Source organism: Pipra filicauda, unplaced genomic scaffold, assembly GCF_003945595.2.
Source record: "Pipra filicauda isolate LSUMZ 115617 unplaced genomic scaffold, ASM394559v2 scaffold54_size4384275_pilon, whole genome shotgun sequence".
Classification (NCBI taxonomy): Eukaryota; Metazoa; Chordata; class Aves; order Passeriformes; family Pipridae; genus Pipra; species Pipra filicauda.
The window spans coordinates 1,910,597-1,935,338 of record NW_024104698.1 but is presented as its reverse complement, the minus strand read 5'-3'; the positions used below and the strand labels follow the sequence as shown (position 1 = coordinate 1,935,338).

Sequence of the window (24,742 nt, the reverse complement as noted above, 5' to 3'; positions counted from 1 at the left end):
CTATGATTAAATGCACTAAGCATAAAATGCCCTGCTGTGTTTATTTTTTTCTTCTGAGAAAGGAAGTCAATGGATTAACAGTATATGTAACTATATGTAGTTGAGAATAAAGAGTACTTATGTGGAAATAATGTTATTATGATTAATATAAATATGAGTAAAGTTAAATAAGTGCATTGGACATTAAAAAAAGCTATTTCATGAGCACACAGAAAATTCAGTCTGTGCCCATCACCTCTGGTCTTTTTCACTGGACACCACTGAAAAGAGGCTGGCTCCATCCTCTTTACAACTTCCTTTTGGCTATCTATATACACTGATAACAACCTCCCTGAGCCTTCTTTTCTGTAGGCTAAACAGCCCCTGTTCTCCCAACCTTTGCTCATAGGAGAGATGTTCCAGTCCCTTAATCATCTTAGTGCCCCTTTATTGGACTCCAATATCTCCATATCTCTCACTGTGTAGCGTCACCAGTGAACAAAGGGCAAGAATCCCCTCCCTTGACCTGCGGATGATACTTTGTCTAATGCAGCTTATTATACTATTCAGCTTCTTTCCAGCAAGGGTACATTGTTGACACATGTTCAGCCTCGTCCATTAGGATCCATAGGTCCTTTCCCTCCAAACTGCTTTTGAAGTGGATGACTCCAGCATATGTTGGTGCATGATTTGTTCCATCCAAGGTGCAGGACTTTGAACCTCCCCTAGCTGAACTTCATGAGGTTAAGCATCAAACATTCTTTCTCTGTATGTGAATATGTAGATTTAAATAGCAGAAGAAACAAACAGTTTGAAATGCTGCCTAAAGAAAAGTGTCAAGACATGAAAAATTAACTCAGATTTATCACTATACTTCAGGAGTTAAGCAGGGCTGGTAGCATGAATACTCAATGTTAATAAAATGAATAGTAGTGAAAGTCAGTCGACCAAAGCATCAATCCTAATGGAGAGGCAGAGTTCTATGCTTAGAGAATGCTATAACTGAGAGTTATGGTCGAGAGTTGAGAGTTGAGAAGGCAAAGACAGATATAGAAGATTGCAACTACATTAGTTTAAATTTCTTTCATTGCCATTACTAGTAAAAATGACACCAATAAAGGGAGGAGTGGTTAAACAGCAGGGCAACCTCAGTAACAATCATAACCAACTGAGAACCAGAGAGTATTTATAGTGTCACACCATAATTTAATTAACTTGGGGGCATCGAAAGCCTCAATGATTTGACCAAGCTAACTTCCTAAATACATTTTCGACATTACACTTACAAATAAGCCAAATATTCTGTGTGATTTTATTGGGTTTATGCAACTACAGTTTTTCAGTTGGAGAGTTGCAGTGGTGGCCTTTGTGAAAAGAGACCAGGAACTGGTTCCACATCAGATTGAACCTCTTCCAGTCTGTTTGAAAAAGGACCCACCACTGGCCAAAGCTGATCCAACCAATGGCAATGGTGATGCCTCTGTGATATTATATTTAAGAAAGGGTAAAAAACACCGTGCAGGAGTGGTGAGAGAGGAGTGAGAAAATTATGAGCAACAGCCCTGCAGACACAAGATAAGAGAAGCAGGAGGTTTAGGGAGGTGCCCAGGTACCAAAGCAGAGATTTCCCTGCAGCCTGTGAAGACTGTGGTGAGGCAGGTTGTCTCCCTGAAACTTGTGGAGGACCACAGCGGAGCAGATATACACACTGAAGCCTCTGGAGGCCCCCCATGCCACAACAGGTAGATGTGCCCTGAGGAAAGCTCCTGGAAGGAGCTGTGGCCCATGGGAGACCCAGGCTGGATCAGTCTGTTCCTAAAGGACTGTAGGCTGTGGAAAGGTCTGATGCTGGAGCAGTTTGTGAAGAACTGCAGCAGATGGGAAGGACCCCTCTTAGAGAACCTAATGTCCATTCTAAACATATACACAATTTCTAAAGCAAAAAAAATCTTTTGTTAGGTACTGAGTTTAAACTAGAAATACAAAAATATTTCTCTGATTTATCTAGAGCTATTCAATTCAACTGAAGAACTAATTCTCAGCTTAGCTCATATTCTACCAGCAGTGTCAGATGCTAAGTATTTCTGAAATATAAGTATGTGGAGCAAAAAGAAAAAGGCTTGACTTCCTTTAACTACCTTTTCTGCCTTTTTTTTTTATTTTTTTTGTTTCAGTGTGAATTTAAATGTTTATGGTGAAATTCAGATATCATGGGATTGAAAGCAAGTTTTCCAAAGACTTCAACAGAAATTAATTATTCCACTTAATTTACATAATGATGAACAAATTTACTTCAAGAATCACTAAAAATAATAAATAACTGTGCTCCTTCTGTGAGGTAATAAAAGAGCTTTTTTCAACTCTTCAATGATTTATGAGGGAGTGGATAGTATCTGGCCTTTCTTATTTGAAAAAAAAAAAAAAACGAAAAAATCAAAACAGTTCCACCAGTACTGTAATGTTGAGATTACTAAAAATGTACCTAAAAAGAAAATATTCAAACTATGTATCCAGTTTATGAACCTGTATTCTATAATATGAGTTTAGAAAGTAATATGTTGCAGCTGCGGTGACAGAAACACAAACAAATGGTATTATAGCAAACAGTTTCACAGTGTAAATTTTACTTACAGAAAGTATGACTGATGTCTTGGAAATGCTGCATTACTACATTGTGTAGCAGTTTGCATAGAGCAGCAATAGAATGAACTACTTTTTACTGTGGCATATAGTTTTAGATCAGTTAAATGATTCAGTAACTTACCAATGTGTTATATAATAGTTATACATACAACAATTCAGTGTTTTTATAATGTAACCTCAAATAAAAAGAAATACTGTTAACTACACTACAATAGAAAATAAATGTGTTATATCAGAGACAGTCACAGAATAAATAGTCACTAAATGATATAATTTAAAGACAACTGTGTAGTTGTAAGTCATGTGGAAGATAGTACTGAATTGAGATACATGTACATAATGGTTGCAATGTATGATCTTAGAGGTCTTTTCCAATCTGAATGATTGGAAAAGAAAATTACATATTAGATGATTAGATATTAAAACTGGTATTCATGGTAGCCCATTAGACTGAGATGCATTTTTTCTGGATCTAAATTCCCTGTTAGGAGACAGACTGCAACTCTTTTGCTTTATTTTTATTACCTCTCCAACGCATCCATAGCCTGTCACCTAGTGAGTGCATTGCACTGTGCTGTAAGAGTAATAATCAATGAGTTCAGGCAGAGACATTTTCTGCAGTTTTCACCTTAGGTCCAGCCTCTCCAGTTTTCTGCCAATTTTCAGAAAGTTCACACACATACACACATACACATAGACATGCACCCAAATCAGTATGCTCTCAGACGCTGAATACAGTAATCCTTATTTAGACAGATATATGGAATATATATGTTCGACAATGGCCTATACAAAATCCAGATTTTACTTATTAAAGTAATTATTTATGCACACATGAAAATGAGACATACAAATATTGGATATATGCAGAATTCTTCAGAGAATTCTTAAAATGGTATACAGTTTGCATAACATATTTGTATCTATACAAATCCTGATTATCACATCAAACAGAAGGGAGAAAAATTTTTTAAGAAGTCTTTATTGCCATGCCAAAACCTTCATCTCCAAGGCCTTGTACAAAGCTGAACTAGTCAATTTGTAATTAAATCTTATGGGATACAGCAGTGATACTCATTACAGAAAAGGCATTTTATAGTAAGCAATCTTATTTTCAACTACCAGGATGACACAAAAGTCACAGTTCACAGAAGCTTTATGTCTGTTATTTCATGCTGGAATAATGCTGCACAAACCAATTAACCAGTGTAATAGTGTCAAGATGTATTTAAAGAAAAAAATGTATCTGGCAAAATGCCTCTGCCTTTCTCATATTTATAAGGACCTGTGTATTACCAAGACAATAGCTTTACATTTGAAGGGCCAGCCTTTTGGGGTACTAAGAAATAAATCTCATAAGGCACTTAGACTACATATAATTAGTATAGGATGGTATAACTCCCATTCCACAAATAATTTTTTTTTACAGTTGGAAACCAAAACTGAATTAATAAACCAAAACTGAATAAAAATTATTAAAATTAAAGCCCTTCAGTTAATGCATCCATTAAGGTGCATGGAATGAGAGAATACAATGGTTTTAGCAGACAGCCGAATTAAGGCAGCAATGCACTGGTGGTAGTCTGAAGGTTTTTCACATCCATAAGTGCTTATAAGCATGGCCTATTTTTGTTTTTTTTTTGTCTTTTTGCTTGAAAGAAAACTCATTCAGGAATATTACAGAAAAAGGAGGGGAAGTGGGAAAGAAGGAAGATTAAAGGACTAATGAAAGATTTGAAGGGAGATGAATTTACTACTTTAAATTGAGCACAAAGTTCTGATTCCCAGAAAACTTCTTTCAGCAGATTCTTGTAGATTTCCAGGTAACTGAGATCTGTATAAGGTTTTACAGAGGAGTGTCGAATGTTTGTACAGCACATCTATTATTCAGATCTGTGAATAAGGATGCCACTGGATTCTCAGAAAGCGACCGATTCATGCAAGTTCTACTAAAATGAAATTATAAAATTCAGTCCCATTTTTAAATGGCAAGTGAATTTCAAAAATAATAAAACTAAATAAACAAAATGTGTCAGAAACCGTCACATGGCAAATCTTTGTCCTGTGACTACATGACTTTTCTAGGAAGATGCAAAGAACTTCATAGTGCTGCATCTCCGTAAGCAACATCAGCAACTGGAAGTATGAATGGAAAAAACTATTTCTTCCCAGATCCTGATTACTAGCTCCTCTCTTTTTAGTCAGTGTGGAGGACAATTTCAGTCTAAATCTGTAGATAAACCTCATTTGGATATTCACTTTGCCTCTCACTTCTTTTATCATGACAAGGAATTTACTTTAGACTTTTATCGAAATATCAACATATTTACATGGCAATTTCTAATTATATTCTGCTATGATGGAGCAGTGACACTTTTTCCTCTTTTAAATATTCAATGCTGTTTTAATTGGCTGAGCATTTCAGTTTCACATTTAAGCAAAGCAGTAATTTTTTATATATTCAAAAGGGACAGCCAGGTATATTTGTGAACACTAAAGGATGTTAGTGTTCACAGGATAACATAGGCCAAAAAACCAAGACAACTGCAGAAATGAAAAAAGTTAAAGCTGTTTTCAAACATGGAATTATGGAGGAGCAATTCTACTTCATTCAGAAGGAGGTATATACCTTCATCTCTTTATTTTCTTTAGAAAGAAATGAAACAACCAGGCTTAAAGAAATAAAATAAATGGAAATATTGCTGTAGAATTGCCAGATAGCCCATCTTTCTGATAGTTTATGAAGCAAAAGAAGAAAATGGAAATTAGTCAGTAAAATACGAATTTCTACAACTAGCATTCTAACTGTAATTTTCTAGACTACTGCTGAGGTTCTAAAGAGCTAAGAAAATCAGGTACATTTTTTTTCATTAAGTAGCAATGTAGTTAGAGCAGATAAACTTCCTTTCTCTTGTGCCCAGTTTTCTTTTACTTTTCACGCATTACATAGAAAAGAACACATATGGGATAAGAAAATTAAAAAAATCCAAACTCATCAAATGAATGACACAAGCACTGAAATAATATCTATGGTATTTAGGTGACATTTTCCAGATTAAAAATGTACATAAAAATGTTAGCCAAATATTTTCATTTTAAAAGGAAAAACATTGTACTGTGTACAGATTTTTTGGTATTTAGCAAGTTTAACATCTTTAGCATTACATGCTCAGAAGTCAACTAACACAGAATGCATTATGTTTCTAAAGGAGAAAAAAAGTTGGCTTTTCATGAGATGCTGTTTCCTGTTCAGTATTTGAAACTCACACTTGATTTGCAAGTGTTTAACTAGTTTCTGTTTTGTGTTCTTAAAAAAGAATTATGAATTTAACAATTTTAAAAGAATTATGTCTCCTTAAGTGCTTTTAAATGCTGTATTTGTCACCACTGCTTATTAGACAGACACAAAACATTCAAGGTCATAATCTGACTTACAGATTTTTCATTTAAAATACTGTGAATTCTAAATGATTGATCTAATGAGCTGTCTTTCATAAAGCCTTAGTAAGTACTAATATAATAAAAATTTCATTTTACAGTGGAAGTGGTGGGGAAGGAGATACAGGAATAATTTTTAACCCATGCAGTATAAAGTCTGTCATTTGGTCTACAATAAACTGTCCTTGTAAAGAGGAAAGAAACTAATTGCATTTGGTTTATGCTTCATCCTGGTATAGAACATTCACTTCTCAACTGAAAATAATGAATTGATTTCTGGACATATTTGACTGCTATAAAGACTGAGAGTAAAAAAATTGTAATATACCAGAAATGTTATAGTTTACATGTCCTTTATTGCATTAATTTTATACCAATTAATTGCATTAATTTATACCACAAGTTGGGAAGAGGCAGCAAAATATAACAAAGCATCTTTCTAATACTCTGTCCTAGTTATAGGGAAAGGAGACAGGGTTTAGCATTAGATGGGTGTGACCAATTATGTATTCTATCCCATTTCGCCATTTTTGATGGACTATCTCTTTAAGCACAGGAAGCAGAACTGTTTCTGTTGGCAGTTTCTGCTTCGGCTGTTACTGTAGCCACCACTCCTGCCAACCCAGAGGGGAAAGATCCTACCAAGAGAGAAGGACCCACCCTGCCCCAAGCTGCTTCAGGTGTTTTTCTTTCTCTAAGCAGTTTTTGCCACGGCCGCAGACTGGCACCATTACTTTTTGCACTGCCTGTTCCCTTTGGCTCACCCCACAGACCAAGCGAGAGCCTGCAGTCTGCTACTGCTGGCTGGTCTCTCACCACACACGGAAAGTAAGTTGTAACAAAAATATAGTTTGGGTCAATGTGACCTTTATCCATTGAAAATGTGCTGATTGACTTTTAGAAAAAATGCATTATTTTAAAATTAAAGGTTATTCACTTTCAGGATCAGGAGTTCTAGAAGATTTTAGGACAGTCTTAGGCTTGAATACACCTACACAAAAATATGCCCTAGATTTATCTCTGTTGTTAAACAGCACATTCCCCTGACTCCAAAAAGAGGATCTAGTGACAAAGAAAAAATTTAATCTATCTTTAATATATAATAATTTCAACAGAAACCATTGCTAGCAGATACTGAAAGACTCACTAGGAATCTTGACACAATGATTAGTTGCTTTTCAGTGGCTATATCAGTTGGAGACATAAACTATCCATTGAATGACTGTTATCTCTCTACATGATATTAAACAAAAATTCAGCTTTTCCCAAATAATATTAAAAAAACGTAATCTAGCGTAAAATCTCTTAATTAGTTGGAGGTTTCAGCTGCAAAATTCTTGATAGAAATAGATGTATGAATACTGTTCCATCAGGTAGCGTGGTCTTGACGACCCCTGAATGGGACTTGTTCCTAGTGGAAAGCAATTTAATGCTCTACTGCACATAGAATAGTATATATGAACGAAAACAGAATCCCCAAAATAAACAAAAAAAATCTCCCACCAAAACAATTACTGACAGGTACACCTGAATAGGACTGCTTATTAGTCACTTGTCTGTAGCCAGGCAAGATTGTTTCACCTCAGTTTAAAAGATAAAGACTCACGGCAGGCTGTCTCTGCAAGTTCTCATTAGGCAAACAGCCTCCACTGTCCATTAGAGGAAAAGTCTCCCTATTATTTAAGGAAATGTAACAGCAATGGAGGTGAAGTGATGGTAGGAAATTCATCAGTGCATTACTAAGCTTTTTGCTTTCTACAACTTTCACCGGCCTCTTTCCACTGTTTTATCTGACAGCTCAAATGCTGCAGGGTTGTAGTCACGGCAAAGGTCAAGAACAACAGCAGGGCTATAAAATGAGATTCTTTCAGGGGGGAGGCTTCCAAGTACAAACAAGTTTATTGAGCACAAGACAATGAGATGAGAGCTCACATCTCAACAAATTTATCTAAGTGGCTACCATTATTTTTGAAAAAACATTAAGAACCTTAAGAAAGATTTAGAACTTTTACATACTCTTGCTGCGTATACAGATGTGTTTTACTAAAGACTAATTTAATTGAGCATGATGCTCAACTAAAAAATAAACAGAAAATGCCTTCTTCCTTTCATAAAGACAAGGTTTGCAATGCTACAAATGTCAAGTTTAAAGCTAAGAGTTTTGTTATGTCTTTAATGTTTCATAATCAGTGGTAACAATAAGGCGAATTTGAATTACCTTTCACAATGTCCAATAGTACTCTTATCTAGTCAAGGAACAGGTTCAGTGTCTGAATAAAAAAGCCACAACTGAAATTTCTGCTAAAAAAGAAGACGAAGATGGTATCTTAGCTTCCTATTCTGTCAAAACGTTGATTTTTACACATACACATATTGAGTGTGTGCAAGGAAAAAAAGAATTTAAAAAAGCATGATATAGTCTCTGCATGAAAATTCATTCAGATATGATTTTGACAATAGACCAAAAACTGACTATTGTCAGCATCTGACTACTATTATAATGCAGACATTACATAAAAACATACTCAAAAGCAAGTCACCCATTAAACGTTATTAGGCTAAAACACCAATGGTTTCAGATATATGTACAGTTGATCAACATTTTGCATTCTCCAGATCGTATATTAAAACATTTAATTCAAGCAAGAATAGTTGTAGCGGATTGACCATGGTGGGATAAATAATTTTTATTCTTAAAGTGGTTATATGTGATTAATTTTTCCAACTAGTCCCCACTCATGCAGATAACTGTACAATATGTTGTTGGATGAGATAAATATCATGTTTAGAGACCTAGGATTCTTCTGATTTTCATTTTTAGGTTTCATACTTATATTCGAGACTAGATGAGATGTTTAAATTGGGAAGCTTGGATGAAAAATTACGTATGTTCTGTTTTGAGCATACGTCTGTGTTTTTGTATTGTTATTCAGAACATCTAAGGAAGTACATGCTATTATTCTATCTTTATTCTGCATTCAGACCATAATAATAACAATAACAATAACGATAACAATAACAATAATAATAATAATAATAATAAACTATTCATAATTATTTTTAAATTTGAAATATTGTCATAAGCTATTTCAGGCAAAAGATCTGATTTTGCAGAGAGAAACTGAATTAATTTATCTTGAAACTCCTTAGCATGCATTGATTTCTATTGCATTGTCTGCCAAACTGTTTATCATTTGTCACCGTAATTTTATATGTGTATACTGATCCCCCCATAATGCTTAATGGAGATACAGAGGAAAAGAGAAGCAAATGATTTACACAAAGAAAGCAGTGAGACTGATGTACTGAATAGTCTTTAGAGGAAAAAGGAAATCCTGTAAAAACACTAGCAGAATAAGTAAAGGTTTACAGGGAAAAAAAAAAATTTTAAAGAAAGTCTCAATAAGTGATATTTAGAGTGGTATAGTGAAGAAAAAAGTGCTGTATCATTATCTAAGGTTGCTGTAAGAACAATATATAGAGTAACCAAATTTAACTAGAGATAAATATAAAAGATATAACATATTAAATAGAAAGTATTTCTATCTCTAGAATAATTTGTATTATTCAAAATCCAGGAAGGAGAGAAGTTCCACTTTGTGTCAAAGAAGATTTCACACACAGAATTTTGTAAAACGCTTAACATTATATAGGTAATTTTTCATATTGTAAAAATACTAAAAAATCGCAGAAGATACCAAATCATACAAACTATTACTAGTTCATGTTGGCCATATGAATCCAGATATAAAACTAGTAAAAATATTTTAAATGTGTTTATAAATATTTCAATTATAACATTTTTTCTTTTCCATGCAGAAATTAATGTCTTTGAATAAGTAATGCCAGGCTATGGCTAAGACTCCATGAAAACCATTTTCCTGGGTTGCAACACATAGAAAAGAGATATGAAATTGAGATCATTGGCTGAAAAATTAACTTCTTAGTTATCTGGTTTGAGAGCCAAGGCACAATTCATTTCTAGTAAGACCTTCAGCTTTACTGTGGACCTTGATAGGAAAAAATTAAATAAATGCTTAAAAACATTAACCAAAACTTTTCCAATTAAATTCGGTGTGCTTATTACACATACAGTTTAGAGTGAAGAAAACCCATATCAGAATGAATCCTCAGCAACAGTGTAATTGCTGTGTGTCTTGCAGCAAAGTTCTCTCCATTCTAGAGTCTACAAAAGGAGGGTCCCCATCTTGTCTCATTCTTAAACATATCCCAAACAAAAGTAAAAAATGTAGTTACTGCAAAGGCAATAATAAAAGAATGATACAACCTGCTAGACTTTTAAAAATAGAAGTGCATTTTGATAATAGGGATGTAAGTCATCCTTCCCCTTTAGCACTGCCTGTTGTGAGACAGTTTTGTGACCGGAAGTCAGACCCGCATGTCCCATTTTGCTTCAGCTACTCAACACAGCAGAAGTATTCATCCTGCTTCAGTGCACACCGCAGCCTATCATTGAACAATTAGGCATAAAAGATATCTATATCCAGAAGACTGGAGGTGTAAAACATAAGCACAATTTAGATTTTCTATGTATATCACCAGTTCAGTAAAAATGCTTAGATTGTATGTTACAGGCACTTACATAATTATGTTCCAATATTTACATAAATTATATCCAAAGTTGTCATACGATCCAATACTTATCCGATGGGTTGACCTTGCCAGGTGATGACCCAGCTGCTCTTTCACTCCCCTTGCTCAACAGGACATGGGGAGAAGTGATGGAAAAGCTCATAAGTCGAAAAAACAATAGGGAGCCCACTCATCTATTACCATCATGGGCAAAACAGACTCAATTTGGAGAAAATTAGTTTGATGTATTGTCAATTAAAAAAAGACTATGATGGTGAGAAACAAAGCAAAGGTTAAAATACCTTCATCCCCAAATTCACTCCAACTTCAACTGGTCAACTTCAGCCTGTCATTCCCAACTCTTCTACCCACCCCGTGTCCCCAAGCAGTGCAAGAGGAAGATGAGTGGGGGATCAGTCCACAACAGCTCCCCTTTGCCTCTCCATTCTCCTCACACTTTTCCTCTGCTCTGGCACGGGGTCCTCCATAGGCTGCAGCATGGATATCTGCACCATCATCTCCCTCTTTCATAAGCTGCTGGAGAATCCCTGCCCTGGAGCCTGGAGCACCTCCTCCCCCTGCTTCTTCACCAGCCTTGGTGTTCACAGGGCTGTTTCTCATGTCTTTTTCCCCATTCCACTCTCAATGTGGTATTTTGCCCTTTCTAAAATCTGTTTTCCCAGAGGCGCCTCCACCTCGGCTGCAGGCACAGCTGTGCCCCGTGGGGGGTGCACTGGAGCCGAATGGATCCGACTGGGACAGGTCCGCGGCAGCCACAGCCTCTTCTCACAAAGGCACCTGCTGCCAGCATCAGTCCTGTTCAGCCATATAAACACATCCTTATCTTTTTTATTTAGCTTGTGTCATCAAAGATACATCTTATACACAGGAAAACTAGAGTGAAGTGGAAATTGAGATCAGATTTTAAAAATTTGCATCACTGTGCTGCATAAGGTAAATACACGTAGTTTTCCCTTTTCATCTAAAGAACTTTATTATGTCAAAAAATTTGGACTCTTTCCTTCTCTCCTTGCTACATAATTAATTCTGTCTGCTTTTATAATTTCTTTCACACTTCATATACCAAACTTCCTGTTGTTCCTTTACAGCTGATTTTCTGATTTAACATATTTGAGGAACTGAAGCAGCAGTATATATGATAAAACTGAGTAAAAGCATTAATTGAGCTCAGACATCAGTAACATGGATAGTGTCTCATCTGAGGCTGCCAGAAGTATCATGTGTCCAGTTTTTCTGATACTCAAAAAATATTTTCAATCAAAAATACTGGTCAGTGTAAAGACAATTCTAGTTTCAAAAGCATCTTTTCACCTTTAAAGTCAAATTTTCACAGAATTTGCATAGAATTCTTCCTTTATATTGCCCACAACTCCATATTCAATCCAGTTTTCCATACTGCCAACCTGCTTCATATCAGCTTCAGTTAATTGTTCATGTCTACCTCCAGGCTGAATGCAAGCCTGAATGCACCCCACATCTTGAAGATAACCCTTTCTGGTATCTTATTTTAGTGATACAATTAGTTATCCTTCTCAATATATCCACTGATATAAAAAGTAAAATTATAAATGTAACAAATAAAATGCCTGCAAACTTTGTCAGCCCCAGTGACAGGAAAAATATGCCTAAAACTGTAATACTGAGAGTGTACATCTTAATTTCTTATGAGCACTACTATGCAGTAGAGAAGCATTTACAACTTGAATAGATGTGTCATTGTAAGGACAGAAAGTGCATCTTTTATTAAATAAGAAAAAAAATAGTAGTATTTACAATATTATGCTTTTGTGATTAATACTGAAAGCATGACTAACTGTAATACACACTGTAGAAAAAGATTAACTCAAACTTAAAATTCAGTCAGAAAATAGTATTTAGATCAAAATTAAAACTCAAAGAATAAATCATCATTAAAGTAACAACAAATGATAAGATATAGTGAGGTAATTCTTCAGTGATTTTAACATGACTGATACAATGAAATAAAAAATATACCTCAATTATATAAAGAACTAATATTTGTGGTGAAACTGACCCTACTTGAAGAAGCTTTAGTACAATTTGTAGAATAAATTAAAGATGGCAGAGTCATGAAATACCTAAGTTCTAGCAATTTCTTAGAGGTACCAAAACTTTTTATGATTGTTAAATATTTAACTATATTTGTGGCAATAGCATCAACCACAAAAATTCAGTCTGGTATTTTTGAAAATATATAATAGCTGTTATCATAGTTATTTGCCATTTTCTGCTAACTATTAAAAATTAATTTCAGATAAGGGTTGTATGAAACGCATAATAATACATAAACCAAGATGAAATCTAACTTCGATGAATTTAAGGTATTGCAGGAAGTCACACAAACCTCTGTTTAACAGTACTCCATTCTATACCTGGGAAGAAGACCTTTAGCTTTCTTTTATAAATAAAAACATAACTTTATAACTGAAATAAATAAATTAGATAAAATAAAAAAATAAATACTTAAAAATAAATAAAACACCCCCCTAAAAATATATTTTTAGGGTTTAAAGGAACTCAACTCAGTTCTGTGTAGTTGGAAAAGTATTGTAGTAAGAAGTACTTTATCTGTGGAAAAAAAGGTCAGTGGGCTGGATTTAATTTTTTTCAATGCATCTATATGAGGAAGCACCAAGAACATCACGTTGAGTGACTTTGATAGTTTATTGAAAAGCTGCATAAGCTAATAATCCATGGTTGTGTGACAATGTCAGTGTCAGTGATAAGTGAACACAGCTTGCTATGATACATGCTGTATCCATCTGCAAGTGGGAGTTACCTCATGGAACTTTTTTAATATCAACTAAACAGCCATTCATATTCCAATTTCAAAGCTCTGACCTACAGATAAGCATATTAGAAGGCTGTGACAACAGATGAAATTTAAGCTTTATGATGATGTTATTCAGATATTATGACAACATGTCTCAGAGAACAAAAACAACACCCCAAATTTGTGCACATGTATATGTTAAGAAACATTACTGTGTCCTCTATCTTTAATACCATTGCAAGTATCTTGTAAAATCTTGAAAGCACTGAAAAGGAGTCAGAAGAAGGTCTTGAAGGTGTGAAGAAGGATAACTAGATTTCTCATTTACATGAAGTAAATTCTAATATAAATTTAAAACATCTCAGTGTCAAGGTTCACAAAATAGATGAGACAATTTCAAGACATAAAAACAAAAAGCAGCAAATTAGTTAAACTACATAACTTTTACTGTCTCAGGCAACTTATTCTGCTGTTACTTTATAAGAAAGATACTTCATCTTCAGGTAAAGCTATACAGTCAGCCAGAATGATACTTGTTGTCACATCAACTTTTTATTCTTCCACATCTGAATATATGATTGGAAAGAATGACTGAAGAATAGCTTTTCTCACACAGGAAAGTAGATGAAATATAGACCTTCCTCTCCTGATTTCATTGTTAGAATTTGAAAGACATAGAGCAGAACAATGACTGTTCATTTTTGCTAAAATCATGGTTCAAAGATAGATTGGCCTAATCATTTGAAGCCAATGACAAGAAACTTGATAGTCTTAAAAGGATGAGAGAAATTACTTCTGGCTGAAGATAGCAAAGTGGGTGGATCAGCCTAACAATAGTTATCACAGTTCTTTCCTTAAACTATCTGTAAAAAAATATAATTTTTTATGGAATGCTGTAACAATCCAATAACTATGAAAAATACTTTTTCTTCACTATATTAAATAATAGAGATTTATTAAGAATATCAGAGAACTCCCTAATGTTCCAATAATATCAGTGACCACACAGGAAGTTTTAATTCTTATGTACCCACTAGAACATTCACAAATATACAGTGATCTTCTTATTTAATACTATGCACAATAGGGATTAGATAGTCTCTTCCTAAAAGTTTGAAACACAATTCTGATACTGTGTCTATTTTCACAAGTAGTGGATGATTACAAATGGTCAAAGCAATGAAGACCCTACAGCTAAATTATGTTCACTTGGATGGGAAGATTTTTATGGTGCTATAGTTAGTTTGACCATCTGGACTAAATACAATCCATGCCAAAATCCCGCAAGGGCCGAGAGCTCTCTCCAGGCTGGTGACAGTGGAGGCAACCCATGGTGGGAAACAGGACAGGTTCTGGCAGACCCGCTTTCCCAATCAGGAACTGGCAGCCAGAGGGCACTGTGGCAGTCTCAGCACCTGCACTGGGCAGCATCTTAGAGAGGGTAAGGATCTGACCTAGTGAGGGCAACCAGTGTCTGATACAACCCTGGAGTGACTGTACAGATCTGTGGAGATGGACTCAGGATGTCAGCCCACAGATGGAGTGGTATGAAACACCTTTTCTCACAACCACAGACAAAACTACACTTGAACCTTTGGTGAGCCCAGTAGAGAGAAGCTGGAAAAGAAAGAATTAAGAAAAATGAAAAATAAAAAAAAAATAAAATTATAGTAGCTCAATAACAAGATACAGTAGGCAAGGAAAAGACAAGAACAGGGAATTTATATGAAGACAAGAAAAAAACCCTCTGTGGAAGACAAAGGATTTAGCTGTAAAACCTGAGGGCTGGTGACTGACAAATTAGTTTTGTCTTCATATAGAGCATTTCAAATATGATGAGAGTTCTCAGTGTTTTGAAAACTTTCTTTTTGTATGAGTGCTTGGTAGGCACTGAAGTAAGTGGTACAACCCCTGTATTTTCAATTCTCCTATCTGCCCTACAAGAAAGAACAGGGTGCTCTGCTGGAATGGATTTTCCAGTTTATTTTAGTCTGAAAGTAATCTTGCTTATTATATACTTTGTAGTCAAAACCAAACACAATAAATTAGAAGGTTCGAGAGGTTTATTTCAGAAGTACATTACTGCTCCAAACTAAAATGTTAATGAAGATTCATCTTCTGTCAAATTTTAACTTTGGGAAAACTAGAATTAGTACTAGAAAACACTCCCATCAACATCACTTTTCTCTGCTTTTCTGTTGTAGGGCAGTCCCTAGAGAAGCTATGAAGTGTCATCATCTTGTAAAAGCATGGAATTTACGAACTGTATTCAAATATTGGCAACACATACTGGCTCAAAGTCATGAAATTTGGAGAGCACAAGCAAAGCATATCCAAAAGGAACAGACCCTAATATCAGATACTGTAAAAGTGCAGAATGAGACAAATACAAAGGGACGTAAAATATCTCAGACACATTAAAGAAGAAACAATTGATCAACCGGATAGGAAAACTGCAAAATCAACACAATAAATGCAGTAACTTTAAAATAAGCTAACTCATCCACATAATGAGATATGCTTTCTACTCTTCCTACTTTCCACCTTTGCTATTATTTAATGTCAGCAGTATATTATTTATGAATATGCCATTATGAGGCAGCATATGTAATTCTATTGTTAGATACTAAAACAATGAAGAAAAATTACTGTTTTCTACTTCCCTACTTTTTCTTTCAACTCCCTGTTAACAGAACAAAACTTCAATCAGGATAGTAATTTAAAAAAATATCAGTTAGTAAAACCAAAACCATGAATCTATAAACCTAGTAGTCATAAAACTACAGACAATTATTTTTAGTGATTCGGTACGACAAAAAACCCACTCTCTGTACTCTATATCAATTTAGAAAAATGTGTAGCTAGCTGAACGTGAGACATATTTGTTTTCCTGAAAATATTAGGCAGTTATCTAAGAAAGTAGAGACACAGTACTCCTTCCTAGTAAATTAAATTTTCTGACCTCAGCAAAACAAGACCACACACAGATATACGCATTCTTATTAAAAATTAGGCAAAACCTCATAAATAACAGTGTGGACTTTTTGAACATGTAATTCCCAAAGATCTTTTAGAGAAATTATATCTTGAAAAACCATATACTATTTAAATTCTTGTGGTTACTTAACTTCAGTTTCTGTCTGCAAATGGTCTGTTCTGTTCCTCTGTCCAACAGTTCAGTGTATTTTATATTTTGTTTGAGAGATGGCTGCATTTTAGAATTGGATTAAATAATAACCAATATTCCACCTTATGTAAATTTGAAAAATACTTTGCAATGAAAAGTATTTCACATTTTAACATGTGAAATTATACACAGGTCATTGTCTAAAATGAGTTTGTCTTTTGGAAGACAAAAGATATTAAAAGAATCGGGGATGGTGTTATGTATTTCCTTACCAGAAACCGAAAGCAGGACATACTTTTTATCACTGTCTCCATTATTCCTGGTTATTTCCAATGACCCTCTAATTTATTAGTTGTGAAGAATAACAAAAACTTAAACATAATTTAAAAAGGTGATGTAGATTGAAGACTGATCCACAAGGGTCTGTTTTACTTCATTACAAATATATGTAAAAATCTATTTTTACATGGAACACAATCCTTACAACAAGTCTTGATATCCGGAAGGGAACAATAGTGGCGGTCTGTGATTTCTGTTGCATCTCTGAGGATCTTTCGAAGTCTTATCATTGTAATTTCAGTTAATTACTTCTTGATGAACTCTGTCAAATTAAGTAATAGCAATATTCCTGGTTTATATGTCAGGAAAAGCATTATCCATATCATGGTAAAATTTGATACAATATCTGATTTTTTTTTGAATCTAAAAAAAATATTTCCTTTATTGCTTAGCTGTAAAATTCAGGTAATTTTTATAATACAGGGATTATATGTAGCCATATGTATTACCTGTTCATTTACAGTACTTTTTTTTCTGTTCAATTTTCCAGTGGCCAAAGTAGTATGTAATTTTAGAAATACTACTGAGCAAATTATTTCAACCAGTTGTATAGAGAGGGAGAAGTGAAAAATGTCAATTAAAATACTTGTATAGATACCAAGAAAGTTTGCAACTCTAACAAAAATGTTCAACTTAATATATATCTACATATATTTAGAGACACTACAAACACTCTGATGTTAAGTATTTTATTTTGTCCATTACTAAACTAGACATCTGTCCTTTTCTGATATTTGGAATTGGTTTCCATTTTTAATTTAGTTTTAATATTTAGAATGTGTTAGTTATATTTAGATCACAAATAAGTAAACCACAATATACACATACTATTTTTCTGTTCTTCCCCAGAACTGTCAGCAAATTGATAGATATAAGCAGAACTAGCCTCAAAAATTCAAGAAAAACATCTGCAGAGCACGTGCCCTGAAATTATTTCAAGAGATATTCACATTTTTGAGATTGAGTTCTGCCTTCCAAGTAAGGGAATGCCTGCTTTGCAGCCTGGGGTTAACCACTTCTGTAGAGAAACTCTTGTGCTTAATGTTTCTCATTAATTAACTCCAGGCATACCCTAATGGGAATATTAGGTACATAGACTACCATTAGTCAACAGAGCAAGGCAGAGTATTTTGTCTTCAAATTGTTTTGCAAAGGAGTGTACTTCTCTTCACAGAGAAAGGTTATTGCCTGCCCACAAAGGACATCTGCTTGATAACAGAGTATATAGCTCCCTAATGTCCAACTTTTGAAGCCTCAGATAGAATATAGCTTCCTTTATAATTATGAAAATTGAGAAAAGGTACATTTTCATATTCAATTGACTGTACTTTTCAGAAACATCAAAAATCTTTTTAAACAAATCAAATTCATTTTTCAAGGGTGGTGGATACAAATTTCTGGACAGCCAATCCCAGTTAAATTTACTTGTAGGCTTTCAGCTAAGCTGATGGAACATACAGATTTGTCTACATTATAAACAAAATGTTCAGAATCCACAAAAATTATCTAAACAAGAATTACAGATAATAAGAGAAAATATGTGCAGGTAATTCAAAGATGATGACTGTATTTCTGTATATCATTGGCATATTTTCAAAAAATTGTCAAAGTTCCAAAAGGCAAATGTTGTTAGTTTTAATTCTGTATAATCAGCCTTTTGAATTCTGTATTCAGATCCTAGATGAAGAATATTCTTAAATCTCCAAGTTTACTGCACGTGCAGAGAAAATAGCACATCTCACACAACCAGCTAAAATGGCATGGATTTATTTATGCATATAGACACAGATTATTAAATATAATTATCTATCTAGCCATCAGCTTCATCTAACATAGTTCCAACATTTTAATTGGAATTAAGACTCATGAGACTGTGCCTTATTGATTCATTAACAACTGCATCAAGTGTACTGTCAAGCATAAGGCTAAAGTTTGCATACTTCAAGCCTCCGGAGAGATTTATTAATAAATCACTTCTAAAAAACTCAGTGTAGGTCATTATTACAATATGGCATAGAATTATTACATATGGCTTATAAAAATAACACAACAACATCTTTGGAAAACTTTCCAATTGTTGAAAACAACTCTCAAGGGAGGAAACTGACAAGTTATATAAAAAGACAGATGACACAGAGACCAGGAGCTGAGCGGCTGAGACTTTCTTGCACTTAGACCGTGAGGGTATAAAACCTATTGGTTCCTTTGTTTGGGGTCCCTCCTAAGAGGCACCCAGCGCAAGCTTTTATTTTGTTTCTTAGTTATTGCAACAACCTGTCAATATTTCAATCTGTGAAGCAAGTACTGACATTCATTATTGGCTAACTTGAAAAATTAAAGACAACATCATTTTTTTCTGCTTTTGTGGGAATTTTCTTATATCCCATTAACAAGCTAACACCTACTGAATGCCAAAAGGTCAGACTTAATAATTTCAGGTTCCTGCCTACAGTTCCTTTGTGCCTTTTTCCTTTCACATGTGCCAACCATATGCTCACTTAATGAACCCCTTCTTTACCTTATCTCACCTACACTTTGTCTGACTGTTTTGAATCCAAGACTTCTGCTTGACATTTCCTTCACTGTTTCATTATTTTTATCCAATACTCTCCCAAATTATCTTAGCTTTCATTTTTCTTTCCAACAGAAAAAAAAATTAAAGAATACTGTATACAATGCATGAATTAATGCAACAAACACACTTTGCAGAAGAGATATCTCGAGTTAGTTACCTTTCAGTAGACTCTATTACTTATCTGTTAATGCTGTCTTTTACACTGTACCCAATGTCATTTTACAGGAAAGCCATTTCCCTCACTGATTTGACAAATCAGTCTTGAAACAATGCTTTTAATTACTCTGTTTGAAAGAACAAAAATTAAAGTTTCTTTATGCTCTAACATTGTAGAAGCAACACAATGAATAGTAAAAGAAGAGCAAAATCATTGAAACACTGTTTATTTAAAGAGGTAACTATACAGCTAACATGATTATGTCATTTTATATTAGTAATTGCAAAATGTCCCTGAGTAACACATTTTGAAACTCGCATCTAAGGTTACTATGCAATGATTTCTCTTGTTGACATGCCCTATAATCATATCTTTGCTTAGGGAGAGGTCCAGGGCTTTCTTTGGTTTTTTTTGCCCTAACATTGACAGCTACCTCAAGAACGATAGTTCAGTGGAAAAGCCACGTTAACTCATTTCTGTGTCTGGAAGAACGAAAAAGTATTTATACACCTAGACCCTTTTTGTTGTTTCCTATAATCTTGGTACTTTTACCCCAGCAGACCTCTGTTAATCAGACACAACATCCACGTGGATAACGCATCCAAGTTCTCTCTCCATGGCATCCTAAGTGTAAAAAGTAGGATACCGTGAGTACAGCTTTCTTGTTGCAAAGTGAGAATGGCAGCCAACATATGTTCACTTAGCTCATGTAAAATGAAAGTTAGAGAAGAAAAAATTAAAACTACAACCAGTTACAGGATTTATGATTATTTCTCATTCCCCAGTTGAAAAATGTCATGACTGGTATTTTCCTCCTTGACATTAATTTTTCATGAATACAAAAATTTTATAAAACATTTGTTAAGAAGAGATTAAGGGAGTCAAGCATATTATTTTAGGTACTGTGTTAAGGACCTTAAATTATCAAAGACATTCATATTAGGCTGGACATATGACATCCACAGAAGATTTCTATTCTTCAGTAAGAACTAATGGAGTTCAGACCAGGCAAGGCATTTAAGATGTTGCTAGATATCTACATTCAGTCATGAATATTGCACTCAGTGTCTCATGAATCAGAGGTCATAGTCACAGTAGGTTGTGAATATGTGTTCCTATAAAATTGAAGTTTTAAAAAAAAATTGATCTCCATTTATTATTTTTTGAGGTAAACCTAAGGGAACATTCTGGTCCCATATATCATTTTACTCCACGCTCTAATTCTTATGTGCGCAATTATTATTTAATATAAACAGATATTCTTATAATTGAAGCATGTTACTTAAGTCACTGAATATAGTATTTTCAGCAGTATTAGTCAAAAATCATATAAAAAACCCAATTCACAAAATTATGCTAGCCATTACATGACTATCAACTACTCTAGTTGTTTTAAAGTGTTTAATATAAATAGTCTAGATTGTTCATAAAACTCTAATTTTCTATAATCCCATTTCCAAATTAAAACTGTAAATCTCTATCTTTATTGATCGCTTTGTAACTTGAATATGTTTTTAAATCAACCAGAAGTCATTGCAATAAAAAACTCAGGCTAGAGATTTTCATTATACAAAAATTGTGTTTGTTGAAACCTATTCTTTACCTTTTCACAGATTAAGTGTGTCAATGTCAAGGAACTTCTAAAGACTATTAATTTTAATGTCAAGCAATGGCCTTCTAGTATTCAGAACAATACAAAGTAACTAGAACTAAAATTCCATATTCTATTCACATACGCAACGAATGAATCATAATCTTCTTAGGAACAACAGTTAATGTGTAATCTGATTAGCTGTCATTTGTTTGTTGGTTTGGGTTTTTTTTTTTTTAGGCTTTCAATTTAAGGATTTGGAAGAATACTCTGATCTTTATTTATGAATAATCCATGAATAAAAAAATCACAGCAATGAGATATGCAGCAAAAATCCATTTGGCTAATCCTTCCACAATCCCGACATTGTTAATAAAAGCCGTCAATTGCTTATCTAAGATACCAAGTGAGTAATAATAATAGAAGTAGTTCAGCATTTGGTAATAGTGCTTTATTATCAGATCAGCATAATGATTCTCTCTAGTCATGGAAGAAAAGATGAATCACTAGAATAAAGGGAATCCATCCATTATGCAGAGATGAATAGAGCTAATCCTAACACACTAGCTCATCAAGTGCTGCAAATACCCATCCCAAATCTGGACTGAATGTACATGGACTGACTACTGACTGGACAACTACAACATTGTCTAGATATGTAGAAACCCACGTCCTTTAAATAAATGAGAAAAATAACACTAGTTCTTGGATCTAGTAAACTGTTTTTAATCAAATATATTTATAGTACTTACAATTTGAATTGCAATTTCATTCTTTCCCCCTTTAATGAAATACATGTGAGTTCTAGATGATATTGATTCTAGGAAACCATTGCATCTTTCTTCTATTTATTCAGCGTAATGTTAAAAAGGTGAAAAGAGGATTACTTGAAGTTTGTATACTTTATTATTGTAAGAGAAGTTTGGTTTACAAATGGGGTTTTTTTGAAATAAAATGCTTATAAACATTTATAAACCATAAATAACTTTGTATCACTATTGAAAGTGAAATTGTACGGGGAAAAATAAAATATTAAAAAGAGTATAAAATTGGTAATGCTGAAAATATTTCTTGATGTAACACTAAAACAAAATAACCAAAAGTTAGAATTAAAAACACTTGTCCTGAAATTTACCATTTGCAAGTCCTACTGACCTTTTAGAAACTTAATTAAAGTTAATTGAAAATTTAAAACAAAAAAGGGGTTTAGAAAAAAAACCTCTACATGTAAAATGGGGTATTTGTACAATGTATGGTAATATATACAGGAAACAGTCATGCAGTTTTCTAGAATCAAATAGAAAATTTATTTACAAAGCTTGAAATTTTCAGTAGAGAAGAAAATATTTAAATGCATCTATCATGATACCCTTAAAGAATAGTTAAGACTTCATCCTTGTGAATGCTTCTCTTAAAGTACGGTGTACTACTTGAAGATCAAAGCAAATATTTGTATAGAATTTATCTGGGAAAGAAAAAGTTTTAATGATTTTCTTTATGGTTTTTTGTTTGATTTTTATGTTTTTTTGACAAAAAACCAAATTACTTTCATTGATCAAAATGTTGACACAGGAAAACTGAGGAAACTAGGAAATCTTGTGGGGAAGGTGAAAAGGAACTTTTGATTCTCAAAATTCTACAAACTTTTGCTAAAGTGGTTCCCAGAGGAGACTCTGGTGGGTTGACCTTGGCTGGATGCCGGGTGCCCACCCAGCCGCTCTATAACTCCACTTCCCAGCAGGACAGGGGAGAGAGTAAGGTGGAGAAAAAACAACTCGTGGGTTGGGATAAGGTGGTTTATATAAAGCAAAAAATAAAGTGAAGCTTGCACACACAGAAGTGAAAGATAGCAGGGTTTATTCTCTACTTTCCCATGAGCACCAATGGTTGGCCACTCCCGAGAAGCAGGGCTTCGGTACATGTGGTGGTTTCTCAGCAGGCAGCCATCGGACAGTGAATGCCCCTCCTCCTGCTCTGTGCCTCAGCTTTTATATCTGAGTTAACGTCACATGGTCTGGAATATCCCTTTGGTCAGTTTGGGTCAGCTGGCCTACTTGGGTCCCCTCCCATATCTTGCCCTCAACTAAGGAAGGAATGTTACAGTGTTGGTGCTGTGCTCAGCAGTAGTCAAAACACCGGTGTGTTATCAACACCCTTCTAGCTGCCAATGCAAAGCACAGCACTGTGAGGGCTACTGTGGGGAAATGAACTCCAGCTCAGCCAAACCCAATACAAAGACATAAGCTTAGAGCTATCTTTTTAAGATCATAGCAAAAGAAAATGGACACCAGGGCCAAATCTAACAAGAACTCACTTTGGTTGAAGTTATTCTTGGTCCTGTTGTAAGAAGACCAATCAACACAGATATACTGGGTTTTTTTCTGCTCTGTCTTTAGGGAACTGGAACAGACTTCTACTTTCTTCCCAGTGGCCAACATCTAACAGGTCTGATGGCAAGAGAAACCTTTGTATCTTCTGCAAAATGCTAAAAAATCATGCCATGGCACAACAGCTGAAGCTGAATTTAGGTGCATAACTTTGAACTTTTAGCATTTGAAAAGTACACTTGGATTTTTGCTTTATTCAAAGCAAACTATAAAACCCCTACAAAGAAAGAAATTTGATCCCCCCCCCCTCAAAAGTTACCATAATTGTAAATACAGTTCCTTCATATCTGAGGCAAGTCAGACATCCTAGGATTCTGTATTTATGCTCTTGCAGTTAGCTGTAATCACTCTGGTGACTTGCAAAGACTTACAATGGCAATTCAAGGTCTACAAGGGCATTCAATACTTTAGGTACCTGTAGCTGTGATGGAAAGAGTTACCTCTAGTTAACACATGTAGCATGAGCTACATTATGTACAATCACAAGCATGTGTTGCCTCATACATAGATTTATATGCATTATTAAAATAAAAATAAAGTCTAATAGCTTCTCCTTGTATATTATAAAAGCAAGTGTGCCACTAGTGAAGAAAAATGATTGAATATTATATGGATTTTAAATTAAGATATTTTAATTCAATAGCACTGTAAATCCCTGGACTAGATAAAACTCTAAAGGCAAAGCTAAATAGATCATCTGAATCTTGCTGTTGTGAATATTTGACAGAAAAATGCAGTCAAGAACTACAAGTATTGGTTCCTAACTCACCTTAAATTCCAATTTTTCTGCATCGGCCTTATGCTGAGGTAAGGCAGAAAACAGCAGTTGTACTAGTAGCAGTTACAGTGTTGACAAGATAAGCAACAAGGTGGAGATATTTTACTTGCCTCAGTATTTTGGAAACAAGTATCCATAGGCTTCTAAAAATAAATAATAATAATTATTATTGCCTTCTATTTCACTCACAGAAAGCTGAGTTAATCTGACTTTCTGAAAACTGATTTTAAATATTCAATAAGCAAAAGCACCTTAGAGCACTCATACAGACCTAACAAAGATATGTATATCGCAAACTTTCTCATTCTTCGTGTAAGAAA

The 24,742-nt window shown here is 34.3% G+C and overlaps 1 protein-coding gene and 1 long non-coding RNA gene across 5 annotated transcripts in view; one reads left to right on the top strand and one right to left on the bottom strand.

Moving 5' to 3' along the window:
• The window catches only part of MGAT4C (MGAT4 family member C), a 343,947-nt gene that overhangs the window by 184,312 nt on the left and 134,893 nt on the right, over nt 1-24,742 (bottom strand). The gene's annotated exons all lie outside the window — the stretch shown is intronic.
• Nucleotides 6,683-15,961, top strand: LOC113994191. 2 transcript variants are annotated; one of them, XR_005565816.1, is made up of 3 exons: nt 6,683-6,888; nt 11,511-11,607; nt 15,673-15,961. It is a non-coding gene; the product is annotated as an uncharacterized LOC113994191 (long non-coding RNA). The 2 variants fall into 2 exon arrangements; XR_005565815.1 differs by lacking the exon at nt 11,511-11,607.